At 42.9% G+C, this 21,755-nt stretch overlaps 1 protein-coding gene across 1 annotated transcript in view; it reads left to right on the top strand.

Annotated features, from left to right (window-relative positions):
• SPOCK1 (SPARC (osteonectin), cwcv and kazal like domains proteoglycan 1) overlaps positions 1-21,755 on the top strand; it is a 573,572-nt gene that overhangs the window by 36,326 nt on the left and 515,491 nt on the right. The window lies entirely within an intron of this gene.

Genomic DNA, 21,755 nt, shown 5'->3' with positions numbered 1-21,755 from the left:
GCTGTTCTTCCTACATTTTTAGCTGTCCATTTTTTAGTGAAGAAGAGCTTCACTTCCCTTCCACCTTTTCCATAACTCTGTGGCCTCTGGGGTGTTTTTCCACTTGGTGTGTTGCTCTTTAGCATGTTCTCATTGCCATCACCGCTCTTCTTGGCGCTCACATTGTCCCAGATTTGACTGTGGGAGCCCTTTCAAGCTTGTCAGTAAGTTTTTGGGGCACTCTCTGGCTTTCTAGAATAAGCTAGTCTAGGCTTCTCTTGTACTTCCCTAGTCCTGCAATCAGACATTTATGCAGTGAGTCTCCTATAGATGGACATTTGGGTTATTTCATCATTTTTTGTTATATTCATGATGGTAAGTGAATGGATTTGTGCATCTGCTGTTTTGTATTTCTAGAGCCATATCTTTGGGGTAAATTCCTAGAAGTGAAATTGCTGGATCACAGGTGAAGCATCTGCAGTTTTCTTAGCTATTGCCAAACTCCCTCCTTGGGGCTGAACCACTTTGTGCTCTGACCAGTGACTTTTAACACAGCAATTCTGCTCCTCACCACCTCACTGACAGAATATGTGATGAAGCTTTTGAATTTTTGCAAGTAGGAAAGGCAATAAATAATGACACAGTGTAGTTTTAATTGGCATTTCTTTCACTAAGAGTGAAGCAGAATATCTTTTCCAGTATTTTGTGTCTCTTTTTCTGTGGACTGTTTATATATTTTGCTCATTTGGGTCATTTTTTCCTTTTTTCAAGTTACATAGTATTCCATTGTCTGGATATACTTTATTTACCTAGGCTCCCAGGGGAAATTGGGGTTGTTTCCTGTGTTGTTAAAAGCAAAGCTGTGATGAATAATCTTGTGGAAACCTTGTACAGGTGCAGCTGTATCTGTAGGTTACATGTCAGAAGAGACTGCCTGGTCAAAGGGTGTATGTATTAGTTATGTGAATGGATACTGCCAAATTTCACTCCCCTCCCATGAGTCACCCCAGTTAATATCCCTGCCGGCAAGATACGTGAGTGCCTACTTCCTCCCAGCCTTATGAACTGACTGGTGTTGGCTTTTGGAGTTTTGTCCCAATAGGTGAAACAGGAGATCACAATGAAGTGTTAGATGCATTGAGCATTTTGTGTATACTTGAGACATTTATATTTCTTTTCCAGCTGTTATTACCTTCTATATTTCTTTAAGGTTTGGACCCCCCTTTTCTTGGCAGACCTTCTTCCTGGAAGAAGGGTGTTGGGGGACATCAAAGGGATCTCTTCTGTCTGACTAGGAGTTCTGCCTCTGGGGAATTGTAGGCGCAGACTAAACCATTCCCAAAGTATTGCTGTTCTCAAGGTCCACCTCAAGCGTGCACATGGTCTGCTGGCAGCATTGGGGTTATGCCCCAATGCATGTCCTCCCATGAATTCATGGCAGCACAGCAAGTCCTTGGTGAGCTGCTGTCCAGGTAAATTCCCTAGTGGGGAGAGAATCTGACTCTGGACCACAGCTTGTGAACTGAGGGATGTTGTCCCCACTCTTATTTCTTTTCAGCCCTGTCAGCTGCTCTCCTGCTCACCCTATCTGGGCTAAATCACTCTGCCCTGTTATTTTCCGTGCCCTCAGGTCCCATGGAAATGTGATTGCCTCTTTGCTGATTGCAAGACTGCAGAGTTCACTGATCACCTGTTCCCAGCCTCTTATTTCCCTGTGGAGAGGTGGAGAGCGCTGAGGCCCCTCCTGCTCTGGGGAGATGCTCCTTTTCTTGTTGCTGGGACCCTGCTTTCCTAGTTTTCAGTATCAGTCTGATCTGCTGATTCCTGGCACCTAGCTGCTCCCCCAAGCCATAATTATTTATGCAGTGTGGGAAAGGGGCTGTTTCTGGTTTTTCGTGTTATTTTAGAATAGCCATCAAGGCCTTGTGGTTTCTAACATTAGTTAGCCACACTATGTTAACAAAAGCAAATGGTGGAGATCTTTCTTTTGCTTCTGGCTAATGCAGCCACACAAATGGTAATAGCAGCTACTAGGGACTGAGAATTTGCTATGTGCTTAGCACGTTACTTATATTTCCATTCAGCCTTTGCAAGAACTGAATGAAGAAGGTGCTATTATTATCTCTGTTTTTACACATGAAGAAGCTGCCCAAATTCTCACAGCTATTGAGTGGAAAAGCAAAGAAAAAAAAAAAAGAAAAAGAAAAATACGTGAGTAATTTGACTTTGGGTGAATTATGATTTGATGGAGAGGGCAGCAAAATCCATCAGTCTGGTGAAAAAATGTGAAAAAATAATTTCCACATCTTGGGCATATATCATCAGAAGAGATCAGCCTGGTTGGAGAGTTGAACAAAGCCAAGTCCTGCACCAAGCAGGCTGTGGTTGGGGAGAGCTGTTGATTTGAGGAGCATTTGCTGTGTGCCCAGGGCTGGGCTGATGGAGCCCTCTGTGCAGTTATCTAGTTACCTCATGTACTCTCATAACAACCCTACGGAAAAGAAACTGTTTTCACCCCGATTGACATGTAAAGACAGAGGCTGAGAATGTTAACAGGGTTGCTTGAGGACAATGACTCATTACTTGAGAGTGAGATTCAGACCTGACTGCTCTGCCCCTGGTTACGCAGGCTCATAACTGTCTTGCTGCCCTGCCTCCCATGAGGCTGGGGAGAGTTTGCCCAACCACCCAGAAGTTTCCTTCCGTCAGAGTCTCCCTTCCAGGGCTGGAGGGAGGGAAGCCAGGATGTTTTGCTCTTCACTGTTTGAGAACCAGTGACAGTGATGTTAGTAAGGCAGACTTCCTTTCTGTCTTGGGTGAGCTTGTTATCAAGCCAGTCCCCCTGGGCTGCAGAGTGCATGAGCCCCCAGAGTAGAGGTGGCTGACCACCTGTCAGTGCCTGCTGGGGGCTTGAGGGCACTGTGTTCAGCGGCCCCCCTTCAGCACCCCGTTCAGATGTACCTGTGGCCCACTCCACCTGTTTAGGTTTGGATTTCTTACTGATACCACCATTACAGTTGGGGGTGAGCCTTTCCTTCCACACTGTGCCCATGATAAGACAAACAGCCTACTTGGCTGACCAAGCCTGAATGGCCTCTTTTATAGTAATACCTTGCATTAAAAAGATTTTTTTCTTGACCAATTAGCAAAAATTTGAAAGTCTGTTCACAGTGCCACAGAGAGACACTAAGACTCTGCCCTTCTGGAACATACTGTTTAGCTGAGGATGCACTCACAAACCCATCCTCAGTGAAATGGTCAGAGAGTCATAGAAATAATCCCAGGAGCTGTCATGAGGCAGTGCCCAAGTACATGCCAAGAATGTCAGTGGGCCATCTCTGCTTTGAACGGAGCAGAAAAAGATATCATTGTGGTCTGGAGTTTTTCAAAGGAGAGGAACACTAAACGTGGGGGATAACTTATGGTGGGGAAATGTGGGGTACAGAGTTCCTAGGTCCTGAAAGGTTTTCACAGCCAGCTCCTGGGTCCCAGGCAGGAGTACTGAGCTGGAGGGGCTCTGAAAGTCTACCTTATAGTAGTGGCGGAGCATGACTTGGTGGTGTCCAGAGCTGCCACCCGTGAAATAGCTCCTTGTTCCGGGGGGGGGGGGGAGCAGTGGAGGGAAGGCCTTTCCTGTGTAGTAGTTCATCCTCATCACCTGCCCATCACACCAAATGAGGCCCATGGCAAGACAACACTGAGCCACCGAGAGCATTTAAGGAGAAAGGGATGTGTATAGCGTGGTGTTTCCTAACTACATCGCCTGGAACCTTGATCCCAGGAGAAAAGTGATTCTCTAGAGAAGTACATAATATACCTTAGATACTCACAACAGACTTTAGTTTTTAAAACTAAAAACTGCTGGCTAGTTCAGAGAAGTACTATAGTTAACCTATTTAACTTTTCAACCCATTGTTTTCTAAACCTACTTGACCGTGCGTGGGACCTCTCTACTTTTTTTTTGCATGACTCTTATTAACATCCAGCAGAACCAGTGTTGGTGTGTTTTTTTATAATCTGTGAAAATGTTGAAATAGTGTATTTCTGAAAGATTTTCATCTTAAAAGCACTAAACTGTTAAAAAGCTCTTGTACATAAAAGGTTTAACTCCTAACTCTTGCAATTGATGTAGCCAAAACATTTGTACCTCTGTAATACTTAGATATATATTTAAAAAAAAGAACAGAGTCATTTCTGGCAGGTTCTGGAAAACCCAGGTTTATTGCATGCTTGTTTTTTTCTCTTGAGTTAAAATGTTAAGTTCCTTGAAGGCAAGAATGGAATCTTCACACACTTTGGTCAAGCACACCCCTTCTCAGCGCTGGCTATATAATAGCTATTCAATAACTACTTGCTAATTGATTGATTGAAGATGTTTGGTAAAGGCCAAAGAGTTAATTAGTTGAAGCTAGAATCCAGTTCTTTTAACTTCCAGCCAGAGGCTTGTTTGCCAGTGAAGGAACTCTAAATTGAGAGCCCCCTCAGCCTCCTGCAGTTTCCCAAAACTACTTTAAAAGCTTAACTCTTTTATTAAGTATTTTTCTGCTGGCCAATCATTCTTGACTCTCCTCCCCTTTGCCACGGGCCTTAGCTAAGACCAAAGTGTGTGGTGGGACATGTTGTCAGCAGGTAGGTGAGTGTGGCCCTCGGCAGGTGGCATCACAGCTCACAGCAACCTCAAACTCTTGGGCTTAAGTGATTCTCTTGTCTCAGCCTCCCAAGTAGCTGGGACTACAGGTGCCTGCCACAATGCCTGGCTGTTTTTTTTTTGTTGTTGTTGTTGTAGTTGTCATTGTTGTTTGGCAGGCTTGGGCTGGTTTTGAACTTGCCATCCCTGGTGTATGTGGCCGGTGCCCTAGCCTCTGAGCTACAGGCGCTGAGCCAATTGATGATCAATTTTTTTTTTTTTTTTTTTTTTGTAGAGACAGAGTCTCACTTTATGGCCCTCGGTAGAGTGCCGTGGCATCACACAGCTCACAGCAACCTCCAACTCCTGGGCTTAAGCGATTCTCTTGCCTCAGCCTCCCGAGTAGCTGGGACTACAGGCGCCCGCCACAACGCCCGGCTAGATGATCAATTTTTGAATGTAATAGAAACATATTACCAGCCCCAAACCTCAGTTGCATTTTTATGTGTGTATTGACTATGGCCAGTGTGCTGGGATTTTCACAGCATCAACAGGAAAGGTGATCTTTTTGTTAATAGAAGTACAATGTAGGCCATTTATCTTAAGGATCTCAGGCCGGGTTAACATGGATATAATGAAGATCTACTTTCTTTTCCTGTACAAATGTGTCAGATTTCAGACATTACCTTCTATGGCTGTTTGACACGCGGATCTGCAGCTTGCTGGTAAGCAGGAGAGAGCATTGAGCAGAACTGGAATGCCTCTGAGGAAAGTTCTTCATTTAAACACCCACTGGGCTGCATCTGTTTCTGGGTCTATTTTCCAGCCTTGGGAACCAAAAGAAGGGCATCTTTATTTTGGGTATTTCAGTCTACTTCTGCCATGCATCAACATCTCCTTGTTCTCTCTAGCTCCAGGAGTCACTTAGCAGCATTATTTATGAAAATTGATTGAATTTAATGCAATGGAATGAGAAGGAGTCTTCATTGTTCTAAGCAAGTGCATGCTGGTTACAATAATCAGATGAGATCTGTTTTTGGCCAGGGGCATTGCATCCTATTATGGGAGGCTATCTTAATGGACACATTATTTTCTTTTTTAATTGAGACAGGGTTTTACTTTGTCACCCTCGGTAGAGTGCCATGGCGGGTGGCGTCATAGGTCACAGCAACCTCAAACTCTTGGGCTCAAGTGATTCTCTTGCCTCAGCCTCCTAGTAGCTGGGACTACAGGTGCCCTCCACAATGCCTGGCTATTTTTATTTTTATTTATTTTTTGTTTGTTTAGTAAGCCTAAGCCAGGTTTGAACCCACCAGCCCTGGAGCATGTGTCTGGTGCCCTAACCCCTGAGCTATGGGCCCCCAGCCAATGGACACATTATTAAAATAACCCTAAGCCCCCAGAACACTGGAGGCTTAAAGTGTAGCAGAGTGAGAACTAAAGTGGGTTTTATTAACTCTGTTTATTTGGATAGTTTGTTACTGCCAGTATATATGAATTACATTTCATGAATTTAATTGAGAACAAGGACTGACTAGAAACCTGCCTTTTTAATGTAGCTTTGAGGTGTTCCTGCCTCTGCCTCTCCATTTGTGGATTCCCTGCCACATGCACAATATTTTCTTTTCTTTTCTTTTTTTTTAATTTTTTACATGCACGATATTTTCAACCTTACGGCCTTCACGTGCTCAGTTCCCTTTGTGTCTGACTATCTGTTCTCTTTCCTGGCCCTCTTCTTTGCCTGGCTACCTCTTCCTTTCCTTTTGGTCTCAGCCTGGCTCTCTTCCTTAGGGAAGCCTTACTTTGAATCCTAAGTAGATTACATTCCTCCTGCATTTTCACACGGCACTTGTCACAATTTTAATTTAATGATAATTTGTCTTATTTCTTTAATATCTGCTTCCCATGCTTCATGAGAGCAGAGGCATGTCTGTTCTCTTTAGTACACTTTCAAGGCCTTTGTGCAGTGCTTGGCACAGAGGAAGTACTCAAATATGTGTTGAAAGAAAGAGTTGGAAGCTCATTGTGAAGATTTTGGCTTTTTGGATTGTTACAGGCAAACCTCTGAGGTGGTCCTAGAATATCTTACTTGCTGGTATTCATACCTTGGTGTAGTGTAATCTCCTTCTCCTGAGAATGGCTGGACCTAGTGACGCACTTCTAGCAAATAGAATATACAGCACAAGCATAGGATTTCACTTCCAAAATTAGGTCATAGAATGTGGCTTCCATCTTGCATGTCCCCTCTTGCTCCCTGTTTGCTTGCTCTGGTGGAAGCCAGCTGCCCCCCTGTAACCTGCCCTAAAGAGGCCTAAGCCATGTATTAAGGAGCTGAGGGAGGGTTCCTGTTGCCGGCCCATAAGGAATGGATGCCCAGTAGCCTCCAAGGATCTGAACCTGGCAACAGCTGTGAGTGAACTTTGATGTGGATTATTGGAGCTGCAGATGAAACTCTGGGTGATCATGGATTGCAGCCTGCGAGGAACCCTGAGGCAGAGGTGCTGTGCTAAACCGCGCTTAGATTCCTAACCAAAGAAATTGGGGTAGTGAATGCTTGTTGTGTTAAGCTGCTGTGTTTGGGGTAGTTTGTTATATAGCCATAGGTAACTCATACACAGATTAATGACGAGCATGGGAACTAAATATATGTCAGGTCTTGTGCTGCTTGCTTAATGTGCATACTTTTATCTCTTCCTCATGTTATCTGTGTGCTCTGGGTTCTGTTAGCATCTCCATTTTACAGATGAGAAAAATGAGGCAACGAGAGCTTGAGTAACTTGTCTAAGGTGTTAGCAGAGCGCTGTTGGTGTCATTCTGGAGTCTTTACCTTTACCCAGCACTCTGAAGGACGGAGGTTACACAGCATGGCATTAGGCTCTTTCTTCACCTGAAGATGAAGTGGCCTGACTCCTGGGGCTTCTAGGACTCAATGCAAATAGTTTGTGTGACTGTGAGGATTTGGGCAGTGGCTCATCTCAGACCCTGCCTCTTTAAGGAGGTGGAATAAGGCCTTTAGGAGAGATGCAGCTGTTGCTTTGTTTAGGCCAGGCTCTCTTCCTGCCCTGCAAATTAGCATGCTTAGTGTGGAGGTCCAGGGAGATGTTCTGCTTAGCCACTTCTCTAGTGTCTAGTAATAAAATATTATCAGGAACATAAAAGATGGTGGCTTCTGGAATAAAATGAACAGCGTCCATTGTGATTACAGCTTATTTTTAACTTCTGCAAGATGAAATTAAATTGAGTAATTGTTTGCACATTTAGCTACATGACTGATTTGTCTCAGGGAGACTGTGGCATTGTGAATATTTAAACCAGCAATAAAGTCTTTAAACTTATGTTCCATTTGATTTCATTTATCTATACATTTAAAAATGCAATAGAACAGAATGTAAGATGTTTTGGGGAAAAGACAAATGTTGTATAAGGTCACTATGGATTTAGGTTATGAATTTCTAAGACCTTGTATTGTAATTTTGTGTGCATCATGATTCTGAGCCCTGGATTGTGGGATATATGTTCTTCCAAAGAATTATTGGAAAACCAGGACTCTGTTATCGTCTGTTTTTCTGTCCTTTGATGTGCTTGTATACCTCTTGCCTCCAAATTGGTTTTTGCCACCTTCTTGAGTACTGTAGGGATACATCATAATTGTTCAAATAGATTCACTTTGAGTGATGAAAAAATAACCCAGCATGTACATATTACAAATAATTGTTGGATATGAAATGTATATTGAGGGTGTAACAATTTGAAACATTGCTTCTGATCACACTTTATATTCTGGAAACATACCTATCTGATAGTAAAACCTCTGACAGTCCAGTCAAACAAGAATCAAGTTTGGGTTCTTAGGAAAAAATCATTTTACTTTTTTTTAAACATATAAGCTTATACATTAGTTTTAATATAGTTATGAGAAGGAATTTGGATAGAACTTGGGTTTTATATTCCAAGGCTTTTCTTTGCCCACAGTGTTCATCTGTCATGGTTTTGGCAGCTTTTTGATACTGGAGTTGTTTTCTAACCTCGTTGAGATCACAAGCGAATTAAATATGTGTGTTTGATTTAGTAGTATCTTCAACAGTCTAAATTTGGAGAAATGCGTTCACTCATTTTGGTATCTTATATTATATGGAAGCGTTTTATGAATATAACTAACATTGCTGGCCTTGGGCGCTTGCTAGTTACTTCTCATTCATTGAGTGTGGACCCCGGTGTTATCTGGCACCCCCTCCTCCTCTGCTGGCTTCTGTAGTGCTGATCTCCCATGGTTTCCTGACATGACCTTTGATATCTCTAGCTCTGTCTTTTTGTCTGGGTCCTGTTTTTCCTTCTAACCTTTCAATATTATTATTGAAATAATAATAATCAATTATTCCTCCGGGTTTGGTCCTCAGACCTCTTCTCATTGTATTAATCTCTCCTGGATAATTTAATTCACTAGGATCATTATGCTTCCTCAGCCCACTTGCTCTCTTAGGTGCAAGAAACTGCTTGTCCAGCTGCCTAGTAGCCTGGCCATTTGGGTGGCTGCTCCCCGCCAGCAGCTCAAACTCATGTGCAGAATTGACCTCTCCTTGCTCCCAGACTGGCTGTCTTTGCTCCTGTTTCTTGCCACTCTATGTGGTGTTGCCATTCATCTAGTCACATGGGTCTTCAAGCTGTCATTACCCAAGTCCTCATCTCACACTGCCCAGGTCTGTCCACTTCACCTCCTCAATTTCTCTCAAATCCACTTTTTCTACACTGGCTTCTTGTCGGCCTTTCTTTTTTTTTCAGGGTAACAAAGAGAGATTTTATTTAAGAAGAACAATGAGGAAGTTCAGAGCACTTCCAAAGAGAGTTGGAAATGAGTCCCTTTCATGGAGGACAAAAGGTGAAAGAGACCCTTGGCAGTTGTTCAATTTAGGCCCAAAGTCATTTCATGCCAAACTGTCTTGAAGCCATCTTCTACCTGGAACTTCCCTCCAGCTCTGTTATCTCTGATTTTATCTGATCCCTGGTTAATGTGCTTCTGTGCTAGCTCTTCATTGCCTTCAAGACTAAGTCTAGATTCTCCCACTTGGTGAACTCTGCTTGATACCAGGTCAAGCATGATCACCCTCTGTAACTTTTGACTAGTTCTCTGACCTCACGCAAGTTACTTAACTTCTCCATGGCTCAATTTCTTCTTCTGTGAAATGCAGATGACAATAATACCACCTTGTGTTTGTTGTGAACATTGAATGAGTGAAGTGTACATTAGGACATTTTCAAAACATAATAAGTGCTCAGTAAAAGTTAGTTGCTGATATCATCATCATTATAATTATTACTATTTGATTTATTATTTATTCTTGTCCCACTCAAGCAGAGTTGATCACTTCTTTCTCCTTTCGTACCCGTACTATGAGCACCTTGAGGAAATGATCTGTGACTTGGCCATTGCTACATCTCAGTACCTGACACAGAGTAGGCACTTAATAAATGTTTTCTGAGTGAATGAAGGAGTGAATGAATGATTTCATTGGCATATGTTTTTATATTATAAATCGACAGTTCTCTATTAGTGCAAAATCAACCAAAATGCAAATTCTCTGCTAATGTAATTCTTTATTTTCAAACATTTTCCTTTGTTGAAATGTTTTGCTATCAGTTTCAATACAAGTGAGTTTTCCCCATGAAAGCTATGGCTGGGGAGGAAATATCTTGGTAGACTATAGGGCCCTTGGGATGTAGGAGTGTGCAGGAGGAAGCCCAGGATGTTGTGATGAGGTTGTTACATACATATATACACTCTTCCTCAGGATAGCTGATGAAGACCCAGTTTTTTCATCTCTCGGAATAGGTGCCCACTGGGGGCTGGAGAGCCCTGCCTCTGCTGTGCTGGAGAATATTGGGGGATATTGTGGTAGGGGGTTGTGATTTATCTGGCCAAAACATCTGAATGCATGGCTCTAGGAGAATTGAGGGACAGATCAAAGCCTACATGTCTTTGCCACACTGTGAGATCATGCCATGGTGGGGTGGGGTGGCGGGGCGCGTCCTGGAATTTTGGCCATGGGCAGAGCCTCAGGACAGACACACATTTGCCCTCATGGTTCTACACTTGGTATGTCCTTTTTCTGCCTGGAAGATTCCCATTTCTCCTTCAAAACTCAGTTCCCTGTCCAGTCTTTGATTCAAATTCTAGGTTCCAGGGAAGCAGCTGTGAACAAAAGAGGCAAAGCTCCTTTCTTCATACAGCCAGTGTGCAGGGGTGGGGGGAGGAGCTGGGCAATCAGAAGGTGGACTGGCAAGATCATTTCAAGTAGTGATAGACCCACAGAGCATACGGTGGAGTGGCAGGGAGGCCTCTCTGAGGAGGCATTGGAGCCCCCGTCTGGGGACAGACTTTCCAAGCAAAGGAAGCAGCAAGTGCAAAGACCTTGAAGCTGGAAGGGCCACTTGTTCTCAGTGAAGCTTCCCTGTCTCTTCTGGGGAATATTTAGTTTGGTATTTGGCTTCTAACCCATGTTGCTCATATCTTTGAAATGTTGTTAAGCACACGACATTCTAACTTATGTGTGCATGTTTCTTCCCACCTCCCATTCTTTGCAGATTCTCCTCACTTTTATTATACCTGAAATAAGAACAATCAATGCCAAAAGCTTACATTTATTAAACCCTTGTGTACCAGTACTAGACACTGTGCTAAGGGCTTTGCAGGTATTTCCTCATTTAATTTTCACACTGCCCCTGAAGTTGATACTGCTATACTCCTCATTTTCCAGATGAGGAAACCAAGGCTGAGTAACTTGGACCAGGTCATATGGTGGGAAGTGGCTGAGCTGGGGTTCCAAGCCTGGCAGACTGACCATGAGTCTGCCACCAGAGCACCGTCAGCTTCCCAGGCGTGATTGAAGGCATAGGTCTGACCCAGTGAAGTCTTTCTCACCCAGGCATGTGAACTTCAGCCTTACCTGGGCCCAGCTGCAGTGGACAGCTGTTGGGCTAGAAGTGCTGGGTGTGGTTACTGCCTTTCAGGCCTTTCTGGCTTCTGGTTGTTAAAGAGAAATGTGCATGCTAGAAGCAATTGGAGGAAGTTAAAAAATAATTGATTCTACCAGTGAAAAACAAGAGAAAATAAAAGTGGCTGTGAGGGCTTGTGCTTGTCCAGATGTGAGCCTCATGGTGTTCTGGCACAGAAGGCTGAGCACGGCCTGGCAGGACATCGCCACTTCCTCTTACTCTGGCCGTTAGCATGAGCAGGTGCAGACACAGGTAGCGAGTTAACAGCCCCGTCCAGCTCCCCGCTCAGGGGCATCAGAGGATTGTGGTCTGAGTCCTGTCTGGGATGCTGGGCAAGCCTCAGTTTCTTCATGTGATAATGCTGATGCTACCACTGGCTTCACAGGGAGTTTGAGAATCACAAGAGATGATGGGACGTGAAAGTGCTTTATGAGTAGTCAAATGTGACAGAAATGGTGGTAGTTTTTATTATTAGATCATGGAGAGATTTGCTGGAAGATGTGTCTGAATTATCTAAGAGTTTCATTTATTGTCTCTCCATCTTGTTAGTACCAGTCAGTGAGACTTGGTTGCAATTTGCTGTTTCTAGGTTAGGAGGAAATTTTCTTAAAAGGCATCTCTGCTTTTCATAAAGCCTCATTAGAGCCCAGAAACAGGGACAGAACAAAGACACAGGCTCCCAGAGCACACCGTGACTCATGGCCTAAGCCTTCCAGGAGACCCTTTTTTCAATCACAGTGCCAGGTCAGTGATCTTACCCTCCTCTCTCCAGCCCTTAACTACACAGTTACCAGGGTTTTATTAGCAACACTGACAGTATTTCAAGGGGTTGCCCCCCAAAGCTGCCTCATTAATGAAGACATTTCTGGAAGTATCCTTTCTCCCTGACTGTGTGTTCAGCAAGTTCCCCATTGCTTTTCCTCTGTTTGATGTGAGCACACACAATACTCAGCTGCCAATTTTTTGGATGCTGATGGTTTAAAAGAAACCAGAAACTCTGTAGTTGCAGTCTCTTTAAGAACTGCCTGAGTGTCACACACCCTTAAACAGATTTTCCACCCAGGGAGGAAAAGTGTCATGGATCTCCCAAGGCATGGATTGATTAATTAGTTATTCCATTTATTTAACCAATATTTATTGAGCACTAATATGTGTCAGGCACTTTCACAGACATGGGAGAGACAGGTGAACAAGACTAAAAAGGTTCCCCCTCTCCTGGGTTTTGTGTTCTAAGAGGGACACAGACAAAAAAATCAAATGTATACGTAAGTTGGAATGTCTAATAGAGCTGTGTGCATGGAAGGAGATGTGGCAGGGAGGTGTGATAGGTTTGATGTGCCTCCTTGGGGGCATAGGAGTTGAATAAAGGCAGTGAGGACAGCCTTGCTGAAGAGCAGGAAGGCAAGTGGAACCCACTGGCAAGAGGCATCCTGGTTTGGAGCAGCAGTGCAGATGTCCAGCAGAAGGAAGGAAAGTGTCATGTATGAAGAATAAAAAGAAGCGTGTTTTGAGCACATTGGGGGGCAGAACCATGGTGGAATATGGAGGCAGGGCTTTGTAGATCAGTGTGAAGAATTAGATTTTACTTGATGTTAAAAATCACTCTGCTGTTCAAGTGCAACAACTAGAAACCCAGAGTGAACTTGATTGGGGAGTCTTTGCAACCTGCCTGCCTTTCTATTAGAGACGGTTGTCATTGTCCTCCCTGGACATCCAGGATTCAGCTTGGAGCCTGACCTATGCTTTCTGGCTGCCTGGAATCACTTGTTTCAGTGTCTCCTGTCGGCGTGGGTCACATGGGGAGGGCAAGGAGCAGCTGCTGAGTGCTGCACCTTGGCTCCTCTGTGTCCCCTAAGTGCACTAAACAGGCTGGTCCTTCTGTTCCTTGACCTGGAATATTCTCTCTGGGGGGCCTCACATCCTAGGAGCTTGCTCCCCTGCCAGGAAGACTCTTAAGCATACAGGGTAGGGATGTTCAGGAGAGTCCTGGCCCTCCTCAGCCCTGCAGATGCAGGAGCCAGACATCCTGGACTTGTGAGTCTCTCCCCAGTCCCAGCACAGGCCATTCCTGACCATCTTGCAGCCTTCTCCATATTTAGCTTTCATATCCTCAAGGATATCTATCCAGGGGCTTGCACAGAGTGCTTAATGTCGATGAATTGAATCCACACCTCTTAGCTTGTTTTATAGGTCCTGTCCAAGTTAGTCCTACTTGCTGCCCTGTCCTTCTCACTCAGTCTTCCCCTGTATGGATTCTCTCCCACTCCAAACACATTTTCTCGCAGTCTGTGAATAGCACTTGTGCCTTCTGCATTTGTCCATGCCAAGCCCCTCTCTTAGCTTGCCTTTTTCATTATCCTAATGCCCAGGAACACCTTCAGTTTTCAGTTACAAATCCACCCCTCCAAGCAGCCTTTCCTGATTGCTCTAGTTCATGGGGGTCTCTCCTATACCGGGAAATGGCTCCACTGTTTGGCTGTAATGGCCTCGCCTCCCCCAGTATGCCATCAGCTCCTGGAAGACAGGGCATCTGCTTTATTGGTGGTGTTGATAAACATCTTACCCAGAGATGGTGAGAATCCGTGAACAAGCTGGAAGCTGTATGTGCCTCCTTCATTTTAGGGTGGGGGTACATTCCAGATGAAATAGCCCAGAAAGATACAGCGGCATGTCCAGGTGCTTCCAGGCAACTTTTAAGGTAGTTTCCAAAAGGAAGCTTGCTGGTATAACTCCTTGGGGCTCCAGCTGGGATGACTAATTTTTTTTTCCTTTTAAAAATCTTACTCATAAGGCTTTAGTTAGCCTCTACCCTTGTGTAGAAGACAAGGACATCTTTCTCTTAGAGCTACCTCTTCATTGATGGGACAATTATAATTTAGTCCTACTTACTGCTCTGTCCTTCTCATTCCCCTAAGGCTTGGAGGTGTAGGTGACTTTGTTTTTTTTGTCTGAGAATGAAAGTCAATTCTGGAAGTGGTTGGGCCTGGTGACAGGGACTGTCTTGTTGCTTCTGGCATTGGTTTGATGGATGTTCTTGTCTCAGACCTCAGGGAACATCCCTGCCCTTGAATTCAGTAATGAGTCTTGTTTTTGGTTCCTACACGAGACACACATCTTCACCCATTCATCTTGAGTCAGAGGAGGTCCCTGTCTGGTCCAACATGCAGTCACCAACAAAACTCGACGTGGGGCCTTCAACCTGGGCTTTACCTCACTGACTGCTTAGACATGTTTAATTGAGCGTGCGGTTTCTTAGAGAAATGGCAAGATGCAGCCAGAATGTGAGGAATGCACTCTTTAGTTAGTGCTGTGAAATTGGTGCCCATCCTTGGAAGATGGGAAAGCCATCCAAATCAGCTTCCTCTAATGTTCATTCTGATGTGTTTCTACAATATTTTATTTTAGCTGGGCATGCTAATCTGTGTGTTTTCGTTTGATACTCAGGTACTTCCTTTGTGCCCCCAGGTCACATGTGTTTTTCTCCAAGGGCCAGTATGATGTACACAGGATGTTAGATGTTTTCCTGACTGGTAAAAGATGAAAAGCAAGAAATGGAACTCTCTCTCTTTTTTTTTTTTTTATTGTTGGGGATTCATTGAGGGTATAAGAAACCAGGTTACACTGATTGCATTTGTTAGGTAAAGTCCCTCTTACAATGGTGTCTTGCCCCCAAAAGGTGTGGCACACACCAAGGCCCCACCCCCTCCTTCCTTCCCTCTCTCTGCTCTTCCTTTCCCCACCCCTCCCTTCTTCTTTCTTTCTCTGCTCTCCCCTTCCTCCACCCCCACCGGGTCCTTAATTGTTTTCATATCAAAATTGAGTACATAGGATTCATGCTTCTCCATTCTTGTGATGATTTACTTAGAATAATGTCTTCCACTTCTATCCAGGTTAATATGAAGGCTGTAAAGTCTCCATTTTTTTTAATGGCTGAATATTATTCCACGATGTACACAAACCACAGCTGGGTTTGTGGGCATTCCTGGGTTGGTGGGCATTTAGGCTGTTTCCACATTCTGGCGATTGTAAATTGAGCTGCAATAAACAGTCTAGTACAAGTGTCATTATGATAAAAGGATTTTTTTCCTTCTGGGTAGATGCCCAATAATGGGACTGCAGGATCAAATGGGAGGTCTAGCCTGAGTTATTTGAGGTTTCTCCATACTTCCTTCTAAAAAGGTTGTACTAGTTTGCAGTCCCACCAGCAGTGTAAAAGTGTTCCCTTCTCTCCACATCCACGCCACATCTGCAATTTTGAGATTTTGTGATGTGGGCCATTCTCACTGGGGTTAGATGGTGTCTCAGGGTGGTTTTGATTTGCATTTCTCTAATAGATAGGGATGATGAACATTTTTTCTTATGTTTATTAGCCATTCATCTGTCTTCTTTAGAGAAGGTTCTATTCGTGTCTCTTGCCCATTGGTATATGGGCTTGTTGGCTTTTTTCACGTGGATTAATTTGAGTTCTCTATAGATCCTAGTTATCAAGCTTTTGTCTGATTCAAAATATACAAATATCCTTTCCTATTGTGTAGGTTGTCTGTTTGCTTTGGTTGTTGTCTCCTTAGCTGTACAGAAGCTTTTCAGTTTAATTAAGTCCCATTTGTTTATTTTTGTTCTTGTTGCAGTTGCCACGGTAGTCTTCTTCGTGAAGTCTTTCCCCAGGCCAGTATCTTCCAGTGTTTTTCTTATGCTTCCTTTGATGATTTTTATTGTTTCATGCCTGAAATTTAAGTCCTTTATCCATCTTGAATCAATTTTTGTGAGTGGAGAAAGGTGTGGGTCCAGTTTCAGTCTTTTACATGTAGACATCCAGTTCTCCCAACACCATTTATTGAATAGGGAGTCTTTCCCCCAAGGTATGTTCTTGTTTGGTTTATCGAAGATTAGGTGGTTGTAAGATGTTAGTTTCATTTCCTGGTTTTCCATTCGATTCCAAATGTCTGTGTCTCTATTTTTGTGCCAGTACCATGCTGTTCTAACCACTATGGCTTTGTAGTACAGCCTAAAATCTGGTATGGTGATGCTCCCAGCTTTATTTTTATTACCAAGAACTGCCTTAGCTATACGGAGTTTTTTCTGGTTCCATACAAAACGCAGAATCATTTTTTAGAAATGAAACTCTTATTCCTGGGGAAATGTAAATGGAGGAAAATGAGATGATTGAAGAACAGTAAAGTTTTTTTAATTTCATAGCACCTGATTTTTTACTGTATTTTATCATAAAAACTTGACTGAAGGCCAAGATTTACTGACTTTCTCAAGAAGAGAGGATTATTTGCAAAGTTAAGATATCTAGGGGCTAAAGATATTGCCCCAGGCAGCTTTTAGTACTTTCTGGTGTTTTAAAAATGCGTTTTTCTTATTACAAAAGTAATTGTAATATTCATTGTAGGGAATTTAGAAAATAGAGTCAACTCTTACTTTTTTCTGAGGCCCTTTCAGGATGGTCCGGATAATCTGGTTATGGAGCCAGTTTGAGAAATGACACCAATACTTGCTCTTCTTCAGGAGCATTTTGCATGTGTCTTTACCATAAGTCACAAGAAAGTAGCACCAGTGTTTGTTTATGCGGGTCCTTGCCAGGTCCTCTCTCCCTTGGCCCATTTCCTCTGAAATGTACTTCTGATCTATCAGTGAGACCTCAGTCTAAGCTGGAAGGAGCTTGAACAATGATGCTGTAGTCTGTAAAGAAAACCATCCATACCTCCTTAGAAGACCCCACAACATTCCCTCCAGTCTCTGCTGTTTTTCCTGGCTGTGCCCTGACTGCCACTCTTCACTTTATTTTCAGTAACCACCAAACAGGATTGAGTCATTTCTGTGGATTTTCTCATTTTGTGTCCTTTTGTTTATCTCCCACATGCAGCTCCCACTTTGTTTAAAACTGAGGGAGATTTATCTTGTTTGAGGAACAAACCACTCTTTTCATTTCTCTGAGATAATTAGAAAAGCCAGTATGTTCTTGTTGACATAAAAGGGACATGGTAATTCTGTGAGAGCAGGCTTTGTACTTTTTAATCTTTGCATCCTCAGTATCTTCATGTTTGGCACATAGTAGGCACTTAAACAAAGCTAATTGAGTTACTGAATTAGGTCACAACACATCCTCACTGGCTTAGCTCATTGAATGAGGACTGTCACACAGTCCAGGACCACCTTTTCACATGCATGTCCTGCCTATATGGCTGAACGCAACAGCCTTGTTTAGAAGGCTAGGGTATGAGATTTGAAAAGCTTCATGATTTTTGGCATAGTTTAAAAAATCACCGAGACTGGCCTGGAGTCTGGAGGCTGGGGAGCTGCTCATGCTCTTTCACTAACCCACACTGGTATTATTCATTTGTCTCTTCAAGCCTGGGAACATTGTATTCTGCTCAAGCTCATCCCGCATGGCTAGACTTTATCTAAATTCTAATCCATGCCAGCACTGCTTCCATTTCATATCATTCTGCTCCAACCCATTCATGTCTATTTTCTCTTTGATCTTCCTCTGAAAAATTCATAAGGACCTCTGCAGGTATCTGCTTATGTGTGGGTTTCTGCTCAGAACCAGCCATATGTGAAACTTCTTGATCACTAGCCTCATCTTAGTTAGTGATTTCTCTAGCTGATGGGTTGTTCTCAAATTTCAATTTATTCTTTCTTGGATTTCAAACTAAACTGAAAAGCCCAAGACCATCAAGTAAGATGAGTATTAGAAGAAACTAGTTGGTTAAACAACTTGCAGACTTATTTCAGATTTACTGAGTAGTTTCTTATAACAAAGGTTAACATATCTACTAGCAGATGTAGAGTAGTCAGTAGTGTGTGTTAACAGTGAATTTCTTCTATACATCTTGAGCTGTCTTGTGTTGATGTAGCATATTTGGTATCATTATTAAAGTCTCATAGATAAAATTTATACAGATTTCCCATTGGCTCTGGGTAACATTGCTTGGGTCCACAGTAGTATCCATTACAGACTTCTGTCATAGTCCCTATATATCATCATTTTACTGGTTATGGGTTCTTACCTCCTCATTCACTGTTACCTCCTTGAGGACAAGACTTGGTTTTTCCTACACATTCCTACTGGTGATGATTGAGACAGGGCACAATACTGTTTAGTAAGTGTTTGTTGAATTAATAAATATGCTGAATACACCAAAAGTCTTAAGTTGGTGGGTCCAAAACACCCCTGGGTAGTTGGAAATGAAGGTATCATCTGGGATCAGGAGTTATGAAGATGCTTTAGCATTTAATATGGTTGGAGAGTTAAAAGGCATAAAGGGCAGGTTGCCTCTCAATATACCTAAAGGAGAGAAGAAGTTATTTTATTTGTAAGTATGAAAATTGTGGGCAGACATCTACCTAAATTGTGGTTCATGAGTTTGGTGATACTATAAAATCATATTTTTTCTTCTGTCAAAATAAGAACCATGAGTACTGGAATGGGCAGGAACCTCCTGAGAAATAGGAGGAACACCAGGGAGCAGTGATAATTAAAGACCATGGACATCCTTGGAAGCTGCTCAGATTTAGGCTGTGCCCCCTCATGTGACTGGTCTAGCCTATTAAATTGGACTAGGAAAAGAAATCAGTCTCTGAAATCTAAACCATGAAGAAAGGTGGTGGTCAGAAGGAATGATTACATTTTAAGAGCAGATCCTCCTGGCATCTCAGACTTCCATGTCTGCAGGTACTAGGGGCAAGGAACAACCTGTTGCTGTAGACCACGTCAGCACTCACCCCTATGGTGACAGTCAGTGTTCTTTGCACCACATTGGCACTCATCCCTATGGTGAATGGTTACTGTTCTTCCAGGCCATAGACCACATCAGCACTCACCCCTATGGTGGTGGTCACTATTCTTCCAGGCCACTTTAGACCACAGCAGCACTCACCCCGATGGTGAATGATTACTGTTCTTCCAGGTCACCTCAGGGCTCTGACTTCATCTGGCTACTGTCTCTTTGCACTGTCTTTATTTAGGCTCTCGGAAGCAGCTATTCCTCTGATATACCCTGTTAGGCCAGCATAGGCCCTATCTCCTAGGAGACATGCTCAGTATTCTGAGAGCAACTATCTTAGTTTGATTTAGGCAGCCTAAATCACCTATCTATAGTGCTGCCCTGGAAACAAAACCATCTGTAAGGAAGCAGAATCTTTCCTTTTTGATGAGGTACAGTGGGACTCTGGGCTAGTTTCTTCACCTCTTCTGGCCTCTGATTCTTCTCAGTTGGAGAAGATAGCTTCTTTATTGTCCTTAAAAATAAGGTGGTATGTATGCATAGACCTGGATCCTTTGGGAAAAGGTTCTGTGGAAGATGGCAGTGAAGTAATGTTATTATAATGATGAATGGGTGTGTTCTCTTATGTAAGGCACCCAGTCTGTTAAAGCTTTACAACTTGGCCTCATTTCTCCACAATTCCTAGCTCAATGAGCTGATCATATGAAGATTTGAGAATTGACTATGCATCTGAAGAAGCTTAGCCTCTAACACAATGGAAGTCTGGTTTGATGATAAATTTAATTTGGAAAAAAGAGGCTGTTTTCTCATTATTTTCTCTGAATAGAAAAACAATGGAACAAACAGATTTATGCTTTATCTTTAAGTGCCCCACGTTATGTGTGACAGCTATTCAGAGGCAAAAAGAGACACTTTGCACATATATGATTTGACAGCACACTTGGTCTTGGATTGTAGAAGATCTGTAATTTATTGCTGTAATTCAGCTGTTGTGATTAATTGTTCAAGGACCTTCTTTGTACTTTGCCAAAACAAAATTAAGGGAAAACAACATTATCATCATGCAAATCATGTAACTTTAATGTTTATTAATCCTTCCATAAAGGAATCAATATCTACTTTTGAATGAGAGCACTAATCGTGGTCCCTTTCAAATATTGCTGGGAGAAATCATTTAGAATTTTTCTAGTGGACTCACCTCATTACCTTAGCAAGTTATATCTTGTCACGCATCCTCCCCCAACCTCAGCAGGTTTTTAAGGTGATTGTATGGATTTACAGGAATGTGGCATTTGCTTCAGGGTCTATTGGTAATGGGAAAGAGGTTTTAAATGTTCCTTCATCTGAGTGTTACTGGGCCACACTCAGCAGAAAGAAGCTCAGTGATCCTCTGAATGCCTTTCCCATGCTTGCAGGTATTTTGTTTTTGAGGAATAATTGTAGCTAATTTATAATTCACCTTTGTGATACCAGAGTTGGTGTGGGAGCCTTTACCCTCTTGGTCCGGCTTCCTATCTATTGCTGAGTTCTCATCAAAACCCATTCAGGCCTAGGATTTGCTTGTCAGAGGAGCCAGCCTCAAGTTTCACAGGTTGGGCCATGCTAACAGAGACACCTTTATCTTGTTTTATCCTCTGAAGATTTTTGTCTTCACTCTTCTCACCTACTCTATCCTTAAATTTTGTTTGCCCTGTATTTTTTTCCTGATCCCAAATAATATCTCTCTTCCATTCTTGATTGTAACATCCTTATGCACCATAATAATTGCCATTAGGGAGCATGGTATGTATTTGCATTTATCCATGCACAAACAGCTAAATTTAATTTGAAGAAGTGAAACCCAGGGGACAAAGGGAATTTGACTACAGTCACCTTAGACTTCTAAGATGTTGATTTCTCATTTACTTTCTATTTTCTGCACCCACGTTCCACCACAGAACAGGGCAAAATAAAACAGAATGGCACCTTGACCTCCTCTTACTCATTCCCCTAAATTGCATCACTATTGTGATGTAGATACCATATATGGAACGGTGGTTCTAGCTAGCTTTTCGTAATGCTATTTGGAGCTGTCCATGGTGCTGATAGGATTAGATGAAAACCGTCTTCGAACAAGAATACAGTCTTGGATGGAATGAAATCTTTTGCTCATTGAAGTTAGAGCTCTATAGATTCTCATGTCTGAATTTTGATGTACTGAAAGAAAGAAATAAAAAACTGAAGGACGCAGTGGCTCCTCCTAGCACTTTGGGAGGCCAAGGTGGGCGGGATTGCTTGAGCTTAGGAGTTTGAGACCAGTCTGAGCAACATAAGCAAGACTCCCACCTCTACATAAAGTAGAAAAATTAGCTGGCTATTGTGGCACATGCCTATAGTCCCAGCTACTCAGGAGGCTGAGGCAGGAGGATTGATTGAGCCCAGGAATT

This window comes from Nycticebus coucang, chromosome 17, assembly GCF_027406575.1.
Source record: "Nycticebus coucang isolate mNycCou1 chromosome 17, mNycCou1.pri, whole genome shotgun sequence".
NCBI classification, from domain to species: Eukaryota; Metazoa; Chordata; class Mammalia; order Primates; family Lorisidae; genus Nycticebus; species Nycticebus coucang.
This window is presented reverse-complemented; position numbering and strand designations above follow the sequence as displayed.